Source organism: Oncorhynchus mykiss, chromosome 25 (genome assembly GCF_057628025.1).
Source record: "Oncorhynchus mykiss isolate SJ-2025 chromosome 25, ASM5762802v1, whole genome shotgun sequence".
In the NCBI taxonomy this organism is placed as follows: domain Eukaryota; kingdom Metazoa; phylum Chordata; class Actinopteri; order Salmoniformes; family Salmonidae; genus Oncorhynchus; species Oncorhynchus mykiss.
This window is the reverse complement of record NC_143046.1, coordinates 70,840,890-70,859,580: the sequence shown is the minus strand read 5'-3', so window position 1 is coordinate 70,859,580 and position 18,691 is coordinate 70,840,890. Positions and strand designations below refer to the sequence as shown.

The following is an 18,691-nucleotide window of genomic DNA, read 5'->3' as shown; positions in this document are numbered from 1 at the left end:
ATGTTTCTGTGTGTTGCAGACTGCACATTTTGTTACAACATCTTCGATATGTTTAGCCATGCCTGGCGAGAACAGAACATCCCTCGGATTTTGCCAAGATGCTACTAGCGATAATATTAAGTTTGAATTTCTGGATCCACTCCTTCCTGTATTTGGCTAGATTGCCCTCTAGGCTCAAAGCAGTTGGCGGTCTCATTTGTTCCATAGTGTCAACCTTTGCTTTTTATTACTTTTTAACTTCTGACACCATGCAATATACAGCACACTGAGGCCGGGATGCGGGTAGAATAACAATATTTCTATGATGTCATGTAGTAATTAGCGACAGCACCACCATCGGGCACTCCAGGTAACTACAGTGCCTTGCGAAAGTATTCGGCCCCCTTGAACTTTGCGACCTTTTGACACATTTCAGGCTTCAAACATAAAGATATAAAACTGTATTTTTTTGTGAAGAATCAACAACAAGTGGGACACAATCATGAAGTGGAACGACATTTATTGGATATTTCAAACCTTTTTAACAAATCAAAAACTGAAAAATTGGGCGTGCAAAATTATCCAGCCCCCTTAAGTTAATACTTTGTAGCGCCACCTTTTGCTGCGATTACAGCTGTAAGTCGCTTGGGGTATGTCTCTATCAGTTTTGCACATCGAGAGACTGACATTTTTTCCCATTCCTCCTTGCAAAACTGCTCGAGCTCAGTGAGGTTGGATGGAGAGCATTTGTGAACAGCAGTTTTCAGTTCTTTCCACAGATTCTCGATTGGATTCAGGTCTGGACTTTGACTTGGCCATTCTAACACCTGGATATGTTTATTTTTGAACCATTCCATTGTAGATTTTGCTTTATGTTTTGGATCATTGTCTTGTTGGAAGACAAATCTCTGTCCCAGTCTCAGGTCTTTTGCAGACTCCATCAGGTTTTCTTCCAGAATGGTCCTGTATTTGGCTCCATCCATCTTCCCATCAATTTTAACCATCTTCCCTGTCCCTGCTGAAGAAAAGCAGGCCCAAACCATGATGCTGCCACCACCATGTTTGACAGTGGGGATGGTGTGTTCAGCTGTGTTGCTTTTACGCCAAACATAACGTTTTGCATTGTTGCCAAAAAGTTCAATTTTGGTTTCATCTGACCAGATCACCTTCTTCCACATGTTTGGTGTGTCTCCCAGGTGGCTTGTGGCAAACTTTAAACGACACTTTTTATGGATATCTTTAAGAAATGGCTTTCTTCTTGCCACTCTTCCATAAAGGCCAGATTTGTGCAATATACGACTGATTGTTGTCCTATGGACAGAGTCTCCCACCTCAGCTGTAGATCTCTGCAGTTCATCCAGAGTGATCATGGGCCTCTTGGCTGCATCTCTGATCAGTCTTCTCCTTGTATGAGCTGAAAGTTTAGAGGGACGGCCAGGTCTTGGTAGATTTGCAGTGGTCTGATACTCCTTCCATTTCAATATTATCGCTTGCACAGTGCTCCTTGGGATGTTTAAAGCTTGGGAAATCTTTTTGTATCCAAATCCGGCTTTAAACTTCTTCACAACAGTATCTCGGACCTGCCTGGTGTGTTCCTTGTTCTTCATGATGCTCTCTGCGGACCTCGGAGACTATCACAGTGCAGGTGCATTTATACGGAGACTTGATTACACACAGGTGGATTGTACTTATCATCATTAGTCATTTAGGTCAACATTGGATCATTCAGAGATCCTCACTGAACTTCTGGAGAGAGTTTGCTGCACTGAAAGTAAAGGGGCTGAATAATTTTGCACACCCAATTTTTCAGTTTTTGATTTGTTAAAAAAGTTTGAAATATCCAATAAATGTTGTTCCACTTCATGATTGTGTCCCACTTGTTGTTGATTCTTCACAAAAAAAAACAGTTTTATATCTTTATGTTTGAAGCCTAAAATGTGGCAAAAGGTCGCAAAGTTCAAGGGGGCCGAATACTTTCGCAAGGCACTGTATCTACATAGGCTTACCAAGGCCGATTATCAGCAAACATCACTCCTGTGTTCCAATGGCACGTTGTGTTAGCTATTCCAAGTTTATCATTTGAAAAGGCTAATTGATCATTAGAAAACCCTTTTGCAATTATGTTAGCACAGCTGAAAAATGTTGTCCTGATTAATACCTCTTTGGGCTAGGCGTGCCGCTAGCTCCCAACCTCGACAACATCTGGTGAAATTGCAAAGCGCAAAATTCAAAATACAAAATTTGCAATATTAAACATTCATGAATATACAAGTGTCTTACATCGTTTAAAAGCTTAACTTCTTGTTAATCCAGCCGCTTTGTCAGATTTCAAAAAGGCTTTACAGCAAAAGCATACCATGCGATTATCTGAGGACAGCGCCCCGCATACAAAAGAATTACAAACATTTTCCAAACAAGCAGAGGCGTCACCAAAGTCAGACATAGCTATAAAATAAATCACTTACCTTTGAAGATCTACCTCCGTTTGCAATTCCAATGGTCCCAGCTACATAAAAACGGTTGTTTTGTCCTTCTTTATATCCCAAAAATGTCAGTTTAGTTGGCGCGGTTGATTCAGTTATCCACCGGTTTCCCTCATTCAAAATACACTTCGTCCAAACAAGTCAAACAACGTTTATAATCAATCCTCAGGTACCCTAATATGTAAACAAACGATCAAATTTAAGACGGCGAATAGTATGTTCATTACTGTAGATAAATAACGAAGTGCGCGCCCTCATCCACGCACTCCACAATACTACAGCCAAAATGAGAGACACTACAAATTCTAGCTCCTTTTTCAAAAAAGAAGCCTGAAACTCTTTCTAAAGACTGTTGACATCTACTGGAAGCCCTAGGAACTGCAATCTGGGAGGTATTCCATTGATTTTCCCACAGACAGCCATTACAATGAGTGGTGAGCTCAAAAAACATTATTTTGGATGGATTCTCCTTGGGTTTTCTCCTGCCGTATCAGTTCTGTTATACTCACAGATATTATTTTAACAGTTTTTGAAACTTTAGAGTGTTTCCAATACTTCCAATTACTTCCAATTATATGCATATCCTAGCTTCTGGGCCTGAGTAACAGGCAGTTTACTTTGGGAACCTCAGTCATCCAAACTTCCGAATACTGCCCCCTATCCCTAAGATTAAAGATGCAATAAAACTGGCCTTCTTTAGACTAGTTGAGTATTTGGAGCATCAACATTTGTGGGCTCGATTACAGGCTCAAAATGGCCAGAAACAAAGCACTTTCTTCTGAAACTCGTCAGTCTATACTTGTTCTGAGAAAAGAAGGCTATTCCATGTGAGAAATTTCCAAGAAACTGAAAATCTAATACAACGCTGTGTACTACTACCTTCAAGAAACAGTGCGAACAGTCTTTAACCAGAATAGAAAGAGGAGTGGGAGGCCCCGTTGCACAACTGAGCAAGAGGACAAGTAGATTAGGGTGTCTAGTCTGAGAAACAGACGCCTCACAAGTCCTCAACTGGCAGCTTCACTAAATAGTACCCGCAAAACACCAGTCTCAATGTTAACAGTGAAGAGGAGACTCTGGGATGCTGGCCTTCTTGGCAGAGTTTCTCTGTCCAGTGTCTGTGGACAGAGAAATAGTGTCTATTTTTCTTTTTATTGGCCAGTCTGATATATGGCTTTTTCTTTGCAACTCTGCCTAGAGGGCCAGCATCCCGAAGTCTTCACTGTTGACGTTGAGAATGGTATCTCAACGTAATGAAGCTGCCAGTTGAGGACTTGTGTTATTTTAATGTACAAAAAAAATCAGCTTTTCTTTCAAAAGCAAGGACATTTCTAAGTGACCCCAAACTTTTGATAGGTAGTGTATAAACCTCAAATACCTCGTAACCTTGCACATCGACTCAGAACTGGTACACCGTGTATGTAGCCAAGTTATCGTTACTAATTGTGGATTTATTCCTTGTGTTATAACTTTTCTCTGCATTGTTGTGGAAGGGCCCCTAAGTAAGCATTTCACTGTTAGTCTACATGTAACAACAGTGAAAGCATGTGACAAATAACATTTGATTTGATTTGATTTGTGTGTGTGCACGTTTGAATGTGTGTGTGTCATCCATCTCTCCCCCCCTCTCCCAGGTGGCAGTGTGGTTTTAAAGCGCGGTCCCCTCCCTCCCTGTGATTCCCCTCTACTCTGCCCAGGTGTGTATGGGCTGCACCCGCCTGTCTGAGAGCAAAGGGCCATTTTTTGCCTGAGCTTTTCAACCAGCTCTGTCACACCGTTGATCTCTCTGCCTCCCCCTCTCCCCTTTAGAGTGCTACCACACCTCCTAAATAGTCCCCAGTCTTAGATGTGGGACCTGCGAGAAACTAAAGCCTGTTGGGTGAAGGGGGGTTAGGGGTGGGGGGGTATAGGTAGATAAGGAGGGGCTGTACTCTTGCCGCTAATGGGGCAACTGTTTGCACTCTACAGGTGCTGGCCTCGCAAATGAGGTCACAGCTCAAGTGTGGCTCTTCAGAGGGAGAGGGGGATTAGAATTCCTAGGAGTGCTGGGAGAAGACATGGGAAACACACACACACGCCAGAGGAGAGACATGGATACACAAACACTTAGCCTGTCAGTGTAGGAAGGCTGCTGAAAAAAGATCACAGTCATCATGCGACTTAACACACACATTCTTGAGTTACCTTTAAGGGGTCATGACTATTATCCAAAATTCAACATTGGCATCAGTCACCTGAGGCCAAACACACAGCGCTTTATGGTTCAGAAGAAAATGCACCTAGCTCCAGAACATGGATGATTCATCTTGCAAGGTGTATCCTTTTGATCAGTGTGCACACGATAATAAATACTTTTAGCTTTAGATCTGCCGTTCAGCCCTCTACTTTTGGCCCACCAGCAAAAAACAGAAATGAAGAGAACAGAAAATAATATTTTTGGTTTGAGGGATCCCATCTGTCTTAATAGAAGAGAAAGGGTGGGGGTGAGAGAGATAAAAAGATACAGATAGACAGACTGACAAAGCTAAATATACCACGTAAACACACAAGACACTATACCAGGCAGTGTCAGAGGAAGGCTATAAAAATGGTCAAAGACTCCACCTACCCAAATCTGCTGCCGCATGGCAAGCGGTACCAATGCACAAAGTCTGGAACCACTAGGACCCTGAACAGCTTCTACCCCCAAGCCATAAGACTGCTAAATAGTTATTTAAATAGTTGGATAGTGATTTGGTTAATTATCTGCATTGACCCTCTTTGCACTAACTCTTTTGACTCATCACTTACACTGGTGCTGCTGTTTTATATATCCTATTGCCTAGCCACTTTACCCCTACCTAGAAAGGCCCCATAAGTAAGCATTTTACTGTTGGTTTATTTTATTTATTTATTTTTTATTTAACATTTGGCAGGTGGTTAGAGGGTTGGACTAGCAACTGAAAGGTTGCAAGATCAAATCCCTGACAAGGTAAAAATCTGTCGTTCTGCCCCTGAACAAGGCAGTTAACCCACTGTTCCCAGGCCATCTTTGAAAATAAGAATTTGTTCTTAACTGACTTGCCTAGTTAAGTAAAGGTAAATAATATATGTATATATTTAACTAGGCAAGTCAGTTAAGCACAAATTGCCTAAACCCTAACCCAAACGCGCTGGACCAATGTGTGCCGCCCAATGTGTGCCGCCCTATGGGACTCCCAATCACAGCCGGTTGTGACACAGCCCGGAATTGAACCATGGTCTGTAGTGATGCCTCTAACACTGAAATACAGTGCCTTAGACCGCTGCGTCACTCCAGAGCCCCAGTTTACACCTGTTGTTTATGAAGCATATGACAAATACAATTTCATTTGAAGGAAGAGCGGAACATTTAAAAAGGGGGAACATATGAGAAAGAATGAAACAAAGAGGAAGAAAACAGGAGAAAAATGTAAATTAAATTTAAAATATTTGTATTGTCTTTGATCACATTGTCAGTTGGATAGTTGGGGATTTAGGATGCACTCTGCTCCACGCTTGTAGCATCAAGGCCTCTGGCTAAACTATAGCCCAGATGAGAAGTGGTTATTAGAGAACATGTCAGACAATTACATGAAGATAAGAAGCCCGATGAAGAATGCCATGAACATCTGATGCAGCCCGCTCTCCTCAGGCCCACACACACACACACACACACACACACACATACAGTACAACCACAGTCCCATTCTCCTCTGTCTTTGTTAGGGTGATATGCAGGTATTATCATCCTGACATTTCCTGTGCTTTTGACTTGTTCATTGTGTCTCTCTACACCATTGAGTCTACAGCCTTACACAAATCTCCTTGATGTTTTTTACCCAATATCCACAGGAATTTACATTCACAACTAATTTACTGTTCTATTTCTCAGGAAGCTGTAAATACATAAAAAAAACAAATATTGTCAGATCCCACCGGGTTTGTTAAAGTAGGGATTTGGTCATTTTTCTGGGTAAAATCTCCAGTTTTTCCTCCGGCTCTTGGCTTGAAGGCAAGGCCATGTGGCCTCTTTGTGAGGACATGTACATTAATGGGTCAGGTGCAGTATGGAAGGCTGAGGAGAGAAATACTTCTGTTTTTTGTAATTTTATGCACTTCCGTAACCAATTAGCAGGTAGCTGGATGAATGAGCGGTATTGAGCAAGCTGGGCCTATTAAAGGGTAGGTAGAATAAATGTAACCACATGTAACATATGGATTTTCATTAGTTAATGCATAAAAAGTCCCAATGCAAAGTTACACCTCACTTTTCTATTTTTCTACAAATCAGAACATACAGACATTACAAAGAATGCCGAAGTCATGTCGGAAAACGCTTTTTCCAGGGTGTGATGTAATATGGAGGACCGGCAAGCCAGCCTATTCCCTATAATGTAAACTCCAACAGAAATAACTTCACATTTGTAACTTGAAATGAAACCAAATCGTTTGCACTGATGACTACTGGTTTCAATGACATTTTAAGCCAACAAGCAAATTCTTTATTTATTTTTAGTTACAAATCAACTTGCAAGGTTCCTAGTCATCTAGCCTGCTAACATTAGCTATTTCGCCAACTAGCTATTAGCCTAGCCAGCCTAGACATCCACAAAGGTTGTGGTCGGCAAGCTAGAGCCCAACTACTGGAGACCAGCAAGAACACAACTAACACAACACAACCAAAATAGAGAGCATATTTACAAATTGATGGCTGGGGCCCATCCATAAGTAAAACTTTTAAAAGAGTTTAGTCTGAGTTAGTTACCAAAGCAAGGCGGAAGCAGGCCAAGGGAGAGTCAGGGAAATCCAAAATAAATTCCAGATGTCCGTCAGGTAGCACGCTAGTACTCAGGTGGAACAAGTTACAAAACTCCAGTAGCTAACTTCACAGAGAACATGCCAAAATGTTGACAAAATTAAAAGGAGAACAGATGAGGTACTGCAAAATTAGAGCAAGCAGGTATGATTTTCCTTTTCCTTTTGAGCCCACGACAAGATAACACAGCCACAAAATCAGTGAAGAGCATGCTGCATGACCGCATGTGCCCCATCTGCTCCTTGTTTACATCACACTTCCTCGTGATTGGTGGATTGTAACTGGCACATGTACAGTGCCTTAAGAAAGTATTCGGCCCCCTTGAACTTTGCGACCTTTTGCCACATTTCAGGCTTCAAACATAAAGATATAAAACTGTATTTTTTTGTGAAGAATCAACAACAAGTGGGACACAATCATGAAGTGGAACGACATTTATTGGATATTTCAAACTTTTTTAACAATTCAAAAACTGAAAAATTGGGCGTGCAAAATTATTCAGCCCCTTTACTTTCAGTGCAGCAAACTCTCTCCAGAAGTTCAGTGAGGATCTCTGAATGATCCAATGTTGACCTAAATGACTAATGATGATAAATACAATCCACCTGTGTGTAATCAAGTCTCCATATAAATGCACCTGCACTGTGATAGTCTCAGAGGTCCGTTAAAAGGGCAGAGAGCATCATGAAGAACAAGGAACACACCAGGCAGGTCCGAGATACTGTTGTGAAGAAGTTTAAAGCCGGATTTGGATACAAAAAGATTTCCCAAGCTTTAAACATCCCAAGGAGCACTGTGCAAGCGATAATATTGAAATGGAAGGAGTATCAGACCACTGCAAATCTACCAAGACCTGGCCGTCCCTCTAAACTTTCAGCTCATACAAGGAGAAGACTGATCAGAGATGCAGCCAAGAGGCCCATGATCACTCTGGATGAACTGCAGAGATCTACAGCTGAGGTGGGAGACTCTGTCCATAGGACAACAATCAGTCGTATATTGCACAAATCTGGCCTTTATGGAAGAGTGGCAAGAAGAAAGCCATTTCTTAAAGATATCCATAAAAAGTGTAGTTTAAAGTTTGCCACAAGCCACCTGGGAGACACACCAAACATGTGGAAGAAGGTGCTCTGGTCAGATGAAACCAAAATTGAACTTTTTGGCAACAATGCAAAACGTTATGTTTGGCGTAAAAGCAACACAGCTCATCACCATGAACACACCATCCCCACTGTCAAACATGGTGGTGGCAGCATCATGGTTTGGGCCTGCTTTTCTTCAGCAGGGACAGGGAAGATGGTTAAAATTGATGGGAAGATGGATAGAGCCAAATACAGGACCATTCTGGAAGAAAACCTGATGGAGTCTGCAAAAGACCTGAGACTGGGACGGAGATTTGTCTTCCAACAAGACAATGATCCAAAACATAAAGCAACATCTACAATGGAATGGTTCAAAAATAAACATATCCAGGTGTTAGAATGGCCAAGTCAAAGTCCAGACCTGAATCCAATCGAGAATCTGTGGAAAGAACTGAAAACTGCTGTTCACAAATGCTCTCCATCCAACCTCACTGAGCTCGAGCTGTTTTGCAAGGAGGAATGGGAAAAAAATTCAGTCTCTCGATGTGCAAAACTGATAGAGACATACCCCAAGCGACTTACAGCTGTAATCGCAGCAAAAGGTGGCGCTACAAAGTATTAACTTAAGGGGGCTGAATAATTTTGCACGCCCAATTTTTCAGTTTTTGATTTGTTAAAAAGGTTTGAAATATCCAATAAATGTCGTTCCACTTCATGATTGTGTCCCACTTGTTGTTGATTATTCACAAAAAAATACAGTTTTATATCTTTATATGAAATGTGTCAAAAGGTCGCAAAGTTCAAGGGGGCCGAATACTTTCGCAAGGCACTGTAGTTACCTGGAGTGCCCGATGGTGGTGCTGTCGCTAATTACTACATGACATCATAGAAATATTGTTATTCTACCCGCATCCCGGCCTCAGTGTGCTGTATATTGCATGGTGTCAGAAGTTAAAAAGTAATAAAAAGCAAAGGTTGACACTATGGAACAAATGAGACCGCCAACTACTTTGAGCCTAGAGGGCAATCTAGCCAAATACAGGAAGGAGTGGATCCAGAAATTCAAACTTAATATTATCGCTAGTAGCATCTTGGCAAAATCCGAGGGATGTTCTGTTCTCGCCAGGCATGGCTAAACATATCGAAGATGTTGTAACAAAATGTGCAGTCTGCAACACACAGAAACACAACAACCAAAGAGAGCCCCTTATGTCTCATCCAATCAAAGAGAGAGCTTGGGCCAAAGTTGGAGTGGACCTCTTCCATTACAATGACACAAAATATCTACTATTTGTGAATTACTGCTCAAAATACCCAGAAATCTCAAAGCTCAACGGGAAAACAAGCAAACACATCATTGCAGCACTAAAATCAATCTTCGCAAGGTATGGGGGGCTCGGCGTTTAGTGCTCTGACAGTGGAAGACAACTGGTGAGTCAAGAAATGTTTGCTACCATCATGTCATGTCGAGCCTATGATTTCCACAGTCAAATGGCCAAGCTGAGAGAGCAGTTCAGACTGTGAAGAACCTGTTGAAAAAAGTATGACATAGCTCTCCTTGAGTACAAAAACACACCCCTGGAAGGAGTAGGTCTCTCACCTGCACAACTACTATGTCAGGGCTAGAAGCACAAGCATTTCACTATACCCGCTATAACATCTGCTAATTATGTGTACATGACCAATAAAATTGGATTTGATTTGATTTGACTAATGGGAAGGATGCTGAAGACAAAGATTCTGACATCAAAGAGACTCTTTAGCAGACAACAGAGACAAAAACGTTACCTCGACCAAGGCACACGTAAACTTTTGGTCATGAAGGAAGGAGAACGACAAGACAACAAATGGCAACCAGCAATTGTACTTGGATAACATGACCAGCTAAGGTCATACATAGTACAAACACCAAACAAGAGAGAATCTACAGAAGGAAGCAAAGACACCTGTTAAAAACACATGAAATGACACACTCAGAAACCATAATGGACTTACATTATCCTGTGGAAAGAGAACCTGAAACAAGTGTCACCCTGGAAGAAAACTACTCACCTGTGTGTTCTCCAGCTCCAGCTCCAACACCAAAACAAACAGTGGAAAGCAACAAAATAACCACTGAAACACCAGTGAAATCACCTCGTTATGGAAGACCTTTCAGATTGCCAAAACGCTACCAGTATTGAAAGACTGATATTAATCAGAGACTTAAAAAAACAGACTGTTGTCACGCCTTGACCTTGGCGATCCCTTTAATTCTCTATTTCGTTAGGTCAGGGTGTGACTAGGGTGGGCAATCTAGGTTTTCTATTTCTTTGTTGGCCGGGTATGGTTCCCAATCAGAGGCAGCTGTCTATCATTGTCTCTGATTGGGGATCATACTTAGGCAGCCTTTTTCCACCTGTAGTTTGTGGGATCTTGTTTTTGGTACTGTGCTGTTTAGCCCTACTAGACGTTACGTTTCGTTTTGTATTTGTCGTTTTTTCGGTGTTCATATAATAAATTAAAATGTACGCTTACCACACTGCACCTTGGTCCGATTCTTCCATCGACGAGCGTTACAACCTTATATAAATCAAACAGTACATTGGAAAAGACAACAACAATGTGATGACAATTGTGATGTCTGTTATGTTGAGGTAAAAATGTTTGCGATGTAAAATGTTGAGAGAAAACAGCAAAACATCTAAAGAAATGGATATGTCATGTATGTACATGTACTTCCCTGTGCATGAGGGTGGTGCTGTTACAAATTACTGCATGTGATCACCTGGACTTGACCCATGGGTTATTACATATTTACTATGTTTTTACTATACTGTAGTCACGATCTGGTTACCTATAAGTTGCTAAATCTTTGACCACACTGTGTTTTTACATTGGTGAGTAAAAAAAATCATGCTTCCTACCCTTTAAAGACCAGAGCTGGTGATGTGAATGTTGGAGCCGGACCAGAAAACAGAGGCAGCACCCAGACAGAAGGCATGTCATACCTGCCGAAGGGGATGGATGTCCCAGAAGCCAACCCCAGAGTCAGGAGGCAAAATGGACACTCTCTACACTAGGTGGATGATGCAAATCCCACACTCAGGAGCCAAAATGGACACACTCTACACAAGATGAATGATGCCTCTAAATAATAGGCAATTTGATTGGACAGCCAGCCAGCCTCTTGGATAAGGAATCCATCTAATTCTGCTATGTAGGCCTGAGTAGAACTGAGCGATGGGAAATATCATGAAAACGTGGTCTCTAAATGTTATCTTTAGTTTTTTTTTACATCAACAGTTTACCCATTGCTAGTTGGAACATGCCCATCCACACACCCACCCACCACACACACACATGCAAGCACGTACGTACGCATACACACAAACTCACAGTCCACTAGAATTATGACAACATCTGGAGGAACTCACCCAATATACTGACAAAAGTTTCTTGGAGTGCACCGTAGGAAGCATAAGAAGCATTTCAAACGCACGTACACACTCACACCCTGATCACCGAGGACAGCCAATTGGACCATAGCGCTCCTCAACATAGAGGCACTAAATGTTAAGTATCTCTCTCTCTCTCTCTCTCTCTCTCTCTCTATCTCTCTCTCAGACCAGCCATGCCAATATGACAAAGTGGGAAAGAGATAGATAGAGACAGGAACACAGGAGATAATGTTATGAGGTGGGATTGACTAATGACTGCTAACAGAATGGGACTTAAGTGTGAAATCAAAAATTCAAGCTTTGGGGCAGTGCATTCAATTTAATTTCACAGGAATGCATCCTTCCTATGTCATAACTTCCTCAATGTGATTATTGATTGAGCTCTCTGTGACTAGACATTTTTTATGGGATATGGTGGAAACTATGACTAAGCCAATTTCATCAGTGAGTGGGTCATATGTGTCCTTCACTTAAAGGAGGTAGGAAATAAAAGAGGAGGGAAGAAGGGAAGAAAGAATGTAGCCTCTTACAACACCTGAACGGGGTCAGGCACAGGAAAGCAACAGTGTGATGACATGAGGACACACACACACGAGAGAGAAGCAAACGATTTAAATCAAATTAGATTGTATTGGTCACATACACATGGTTAGCAGATGTTAATGCGAGTGTAGCGAAATGCTCGTGCTTCTGGTTCCGACAGTGCAGTAATATCTAATAAGGAATCTAACAATTCCACAACAAATACCTAACACACACAAATCTAAGTAAAGGGATGGAATAAGAATATATACACTACCACTCAAAAGTTTGGGGTCACTTAGAAATGTCCTTGTATTCCATGAAAACATACATGAATAGGAAATATAGTCAATATTATAAATAATGATTTTTAATGGAAATAATAATTGTGTCCTTCAAACTTTGCTTTCGTCCAAGAATCCTCCATTTGCAGCAATCACAGCCTTGCAGACCTTTGGTATTCTAGTTGTCAATTTGTTGAGGTAATCGGAAGAGATTTCACCCTATGCTTCCTGAAGCACCTCCCACAAGTTGGATTGGCTTGATGGGCACTTTTACGTACCATACGGCCAAGCTGCTCCCACAACAGCTCAGTAGGTTTGAGACTGTGCTGGTCACTCCATTATAGACAGAATACCAGCTGACTGCTTCTTCTCTAAATAGTTCTTGCATAGTTTGGAGCTGTGCTTTGGGTCATTGTCCTGTTGTGTTGTAGGAGGAAATTGGTTTCAATTAAGCGCTGTCCACAGGGTATGGCATGGCTTTGCAAAATGGAGTGATAGCCTTCCTTTTTCAAGATAACTTTTACCTTGCACAAATCTCCCACTTTAACACCACCAAAGCACCCCCAGACCATCGCATTGCCTTCACCATGCTTGACAGATGGGTCAAGCACTCCTCCAGCATCTTTTCATTTTTTCTGCGACTCACAAATGTTCTTCTTTGTGATCCGAACACCTCAAACTTAGATTTGTCTGTCCATAACACTTTTTCCAATTTTCCTCTGTCCAGTGTCTGTGTTCTTTTGTCCATCTTAATCTTTTATTTTTATTGGTCAGTCTAAGATATGGCTTTTTCTTTGCAACTCTGCCTAGAAGGCTAGCATCCCGGAGTCGCCTCTTCACTGTTGGCATTGAGACTGGTGTCTTGCGAGTACTATTTAATGAAGCTGCCAGTTGAGGACTTGTGAGGCGTCTGTTTCTCAAACTAGACACTCTAATGTACTTGCTCAGGTGTGCACCGGGGCCTCCCACTCCTCTTTCTATTCTGGTTAGAGCCAGTTTGCGCTGTTCTGTGAAGGAAGTAGTACACAGCGTTGTACGAGATCTTCAGTTTCTTGGCATTTTCTCACATGGAATAGCCTTCATTTCTCAGAACAAGAATAGACTGATGAGTTTCATAAGAAAGTCTTTGTTTCTGGCCATTTTGAGCCTGTAATTGAATGCACAAACGCTGATTATCCAGATACTCGACTAGTCTAAAGAAGGCCAGTTTTATTGCTTCTTTTAATCAGCCCAACAATATTCCGCTGTACTAACATAATGGCAAAAGGATTTTCTAATGATCAATTTGCCTTTTAAAATGATAAACTTGGATTAACTAACACAACGTGTGTAATGAACATGATTGGAGACAGAGAGCTGTTTTCAAGAACAGGGCGCAGCAGGTGTTTATTGGTAAAGGACCACAGGAGGAGGCAGGTAGCTGGGTCCAGCGGGAGGCAGAAGGTCATACACAGGGGGTCCAAAAAGGCAACAGTACAGGCAGGGAAAAGGCTAGTAACGTCATCCGGGAGATCAGGCGATAGGTTGATAACAGGAAATCCGATAGGCTAAAGTACAGGCAGGGAATAGGCAAAAGGCGTCTTTAGTGAGGCAGGCCAAAACTATCATACACGGGAGGATTAGATTACAGGAAAAACAGAGCTCCGACTAGAAGTGTGTCACAAAACAAACAATACCTCACAATGATGGGGTGCAAAGAACTTAACTAAATAGTGTGTGATAATGATATACGGGTGTGTGAACAGGTGATCAGAATTCAGGTAATTGGGATCTGGAGAGTGAGCTGCGTTCAGGGGATCTATGTGTTTGAGAGTGTGAGCTGGAAAGTGGGCTGGAAAGTGAGCTGCGTTCAGGGGATCTACGTGTTTGAGAGTGTGAGATGGAAGCAGACGTTACAACGTGCCATTGGAACACAGGAGTGATGGTTGCTGATGGGCCTCTGTACGCTTATGTAGATATTCCATAAACAATCTAGAGTTTCCAGCTACAATAGTCATTTACAACATTAACAATGTCTACACTATATTTCTGATAAATTTGATGTTATTTTAATGGACATTTTTTTTTGCTTATCTTTCAAAAACTAAGACATTTCTAAGTGACCCCACACTTTTGAACGGTAGTGTACATATACATTTATGAATGAGCGATGACCGAGCAGCATAGGCAAGATGCAATAGATGGTAGAAAAATACAGTATATACATTTGGGATGAGCAATGCAAGATATACAGTTTGTGAGGGTTTTAGGTGACATCCACATTTCTTCAGCTGTTGCGCCATCTTTACCACACTGTCTGTGTGGGTGGACTATTTCAGTTTGTCCGTGATGTATGGGCCGAGGAACTTAAAACTTACTACCTTCTCCACTGCTGTCCCGTCTAAGTGGATAGGGGAGTGCTCCCTCTGCTTTTTCCTGAAGTCCATAATCATCTCCTTTGTTTGTTGACGTTGAGTGAGAGGTTGTTTTCCTGACACCACACTCTGATTTCCCTCACCTCCTCCCTATAGGCTGTCTCGTCGTTGTTGGTGATCAAGCCTACTACTGTTGTGTCGTCTGCATACTTGATGATTGAGTAGGAGGCGTGCATGGCCACGCAGTCATGGATGAACAGGGAGTACAGGAGGGGGCTGAGCACGCACCTCTGTGGGGCCCCAGTGTTGAGGATCAGCGAAGTGGAGATGTTGCTTCCTACCTTCACCACCTGGGGGTGGCCCGCCAGGAAGTCCAGTACCCAATTGCACAGGGCGGGGTTGAGACCTAAAGCTTAATGATGAGCTTGGATGGTACTATGGTGTTGAATGCTGAGCTGAAGTCAATATGCAGCATTCTTACATAGGTATTCCTTTTGTCAAGATGGTATAGTGTGCAGTGTGATGACGATTGCATCATCTGTAGACCTGTTGGGGTGGTATGCAAATTGAAATGGGTCTAGGGTGGCAGGTAAGGTGGAGGTAATATGATCCTTGACTAGTCTCTCAAGGTACTTCATGATGACAGCAGGGAGTGCTACGGGGTGTTGGTCATTTAGTTCAGTTACCTTTGCCTTCTTTGGTACAGGAACAATGGTGGCCATCTTGAAGCATGTCGGGACAGCAGACTGGAATAGGGAGAGATTGAATGTACGTAAACACACCAGCCAGCTGGTCTGCGCATGCTCTGAGGATGCAGCTAGGGATGCCGCATGGGCCGGCAGCCAAGCTAGGCTTAACACGTTTAAATGTCTTACTCACGTCGGCCACGGAGAAGTAGAGAGAGAGCCCGCAGTCCTTGGTAGCTGGCCGCGTTGGTGGCACTGTATTATCCTCAAAGTGGGCAAAGAAGGTGTTTAGTTTGTCTGGAAGCAAGACGTTGGTGTCTGTGACGTGGCTGGTTTTCTTTTTGTAATCCGTAATTGCCTGTAGACCCTGCCACATGGGTTCCTGAATGGCGCAGTAGTCTAAGGCACTGCATCTCAGTTCTAGAGGCGTCACTACAGAACCTGGTTTGATTCCAGACTGTATCGCAACTGGCCGTGATTGGGAGTTCCATAGGGTGGCGCACAATTTGGCCCAGCATTGTCAGGGGTAGGCCGTCATTGTAAATAAGAATTTGTTCTTAACTGACTTGCCTAGTTAAATTAAGGTTAAATCAAAAAGGTAATAAATAAAAACATGTCTCATGTCTGAGCCGTTGAATTGCGACTTCACTTTGTCGCTATACCGACATTTCACTTGTTTAACTGCCTTGAGGAGGGAATAACTACACTGTTTGTATTTGGCCATATTACCAGTAATCTTTCCATGGTTAAATGTGATGGTTTGCGCTTTCAGTTCTGCGCGAATGCCGCCATCTATCCACAGTTTCTGGTTAGGGTAGGTTTTAATGGTCACGGTGGGTACAACATCTCCAATGCACTTCCTTATAAACTCACTCACCGAATCAGCGAATAAATCGATATTATTATCTGAGGCTACCCAGAACATGTACCAGTCCTCTTGATCAAAACAACCTTGAAGCATGGATTACGATTGGTCAGACCAGCATTGAATAGTTCTTGTCACAGGTACATCCTGTTTGAGTATCTGCCTATAGGACGGGAGGAGCAAAATGTATCCGTGATCAGATTTGCCGAAAGGAGGGCATGGGAGGGCCTTGTATGCATTATTATGAGGAGGCAGCACGGCAACGCAGCTGGAAGCCCGAGAGGCAGCCCCAAAAATGTATTGGGGGAGGCACACGGGGACTGTGGCGAAGTCAAGTAGGAGACCTGCGCCAACTCCCCTTGCTTACCGTGGAGAGAGGGACCGGGCAGGCATCGTGTTATGCCGTGAGGCGCACGGTGTCCCGGTGCGCGTGCATAGCCCGGTGCGGTATATTGCAGCGCCTCCTATTGGCCAGGCTAGAGTGGGCATCGAGCCAGGTGCCATGAAGCCGGCTCAGTGCATCTGGTCTCCAGTGCGTCTCCTCTGGCCGGGGTACATGGCACCAGCCCTACACATGGTGTCCCCGGTTCGCCAGCACAGCCCAGTGCGGGCTATTCCACCTCGCAGCACTGGCCTGGCTACAGGGAGCATTCAGCCAGGTAGGGTTGGGCAGACTCGGTGCACGAGACCTCCAGTGCGCCTTCACGGTCCGGTCTGTCCGGTGCCACCTCCACGCACCAGCCCTCCGGTGGCAGCCCCCCCACACAAGGCAGTCTCTCCGTCTCCTTCCTACAGGTGCTCCCGCCTGTCCAGTGCTGCCAGAGTCTTCCTCCTGCCCAGCGCTGCCAGAGTCTCCTGTCTGTCCTGAGCTGCCAGAGTCTCCCATCTTTCCTGAGCTGCCAGAGTCTCCCATCTGTCCTGAGCTGCCAGAGTCTCCCGTCTGTCCTGAGCTGCCAGAGCCGCCAGTCTGTCCTGAGCTGCCAGAGCCGCCAGTCAGCCAGGAACTGCCAGAGCCACCAGTCAGCCAGGAGCTGCCAGAGCCGTCAGTCAACCAGGAGCTGCCAGAGCCGTCCGTCACGCCGGCGCTGCCAGAATCGCCCTTCACTCCGGAGCTGCCGGAGTCTCCCGTCCGTCCAGTGCTGCCGTAATCTCCTGTCCATTCAGGACCCGGGGCTAGGGCCCATAGAAGGTCGCCGTGTTTAAGAGGCCAAGGAGATGGATAAAGAGAAAAACTATGGTGAAGTGGGGTCCACGTCCCGCGCCAGAGCCGCCACCGCGGACAGACGCCCACCCAGACCCTCCCCTATAAGTTCAGGTTTTGAGGCCGGAGTCCGCACCTTTGGGGGGGGGGGTACTGTCAAGTTCTGACCTTAGTTCCTTTATTTTGTCTTTGTTTTAGTATGGTCAGGGCGTGAGTTGGGGTGGCTAGTCTATGTTTGTTTTTTCTATGTTGTATTTTGCAATTGGCCTGGTATGGTTCTCAATCAGAAGCAGGTGTCGTTAGTTGTCTCTGATTGAGAATCATACTTAGGAAGCCTTTTCCCACCAGTGTTTGGTGGGTGATTGTTTTCTGTGTCTGTGTGTTCCACACGGAACTGTTTCAGTTTTCGTTTCTGTCTTTCACTTTGTTATTTTGTATTTTTGTAGTGTTCAGTTTGTCTTATTAAAATGGACACTAAACACGCTGCAAATTGGTCCGACCTCTCTTACTCCTCATCAGAGGAAGACGACGAACGTTACACACCCCCTCTCACCTGAGAGCTCACCTCTCGCTTCCCCCTCACTCCTGCCCCCCCTCCCACCCACCCACCTATCCCTTCACACAATGCACTGGTGGTGCTGGTACCCCACTGCTCCCCTGCCATACCCCCACCCGCCAACTCACCCCCCACTCCCAACCACCACCTAGTGAGCACATTTCCTCCTCTCCCTACCAGTCCCATGGAGAAACAAAGAAAGAAAAGCTTTTTACTCATTAGTGGATGAACATTTTAAGAGTCTCTACTTGGCTCCTGAAATGCCTGTCAGCAATCACATGTATGTTCAGTGCAGGCAGTGCAGTGGGGGGGTATGGATGGGGTTGGATGTGTGGGTAACATCAGACTAATGTGACAGGAGACAGACAGGTTCATGATACCAGTTGGAGCTCCATTCCATGTTAGTGTGACTTGGCGGTATCC

The 18,691-nt window shown here is 43.8% G+C and overlaps 1 long non-coding RNA gene across 1 annotated transcript; it reads left to right on the top strand.

Moving 5' to 3' along the window:
• Positions 1-3,558: 3,558 nt before the first annotated feature.
• Positions 3,559-11,614, top strand: LOC149972114 (uncharacterized). Its single transcript, XR_016491537.1, has 2 exons — positions 3,559-4,159; positions 11,276-11,614. It is a non-coding gene; the product is annotated as an uncharacterized LOC149972114 (long non-coding RNA).
• Positions 11,615-18,691: the final 7,077 nt, after the last annotated feature.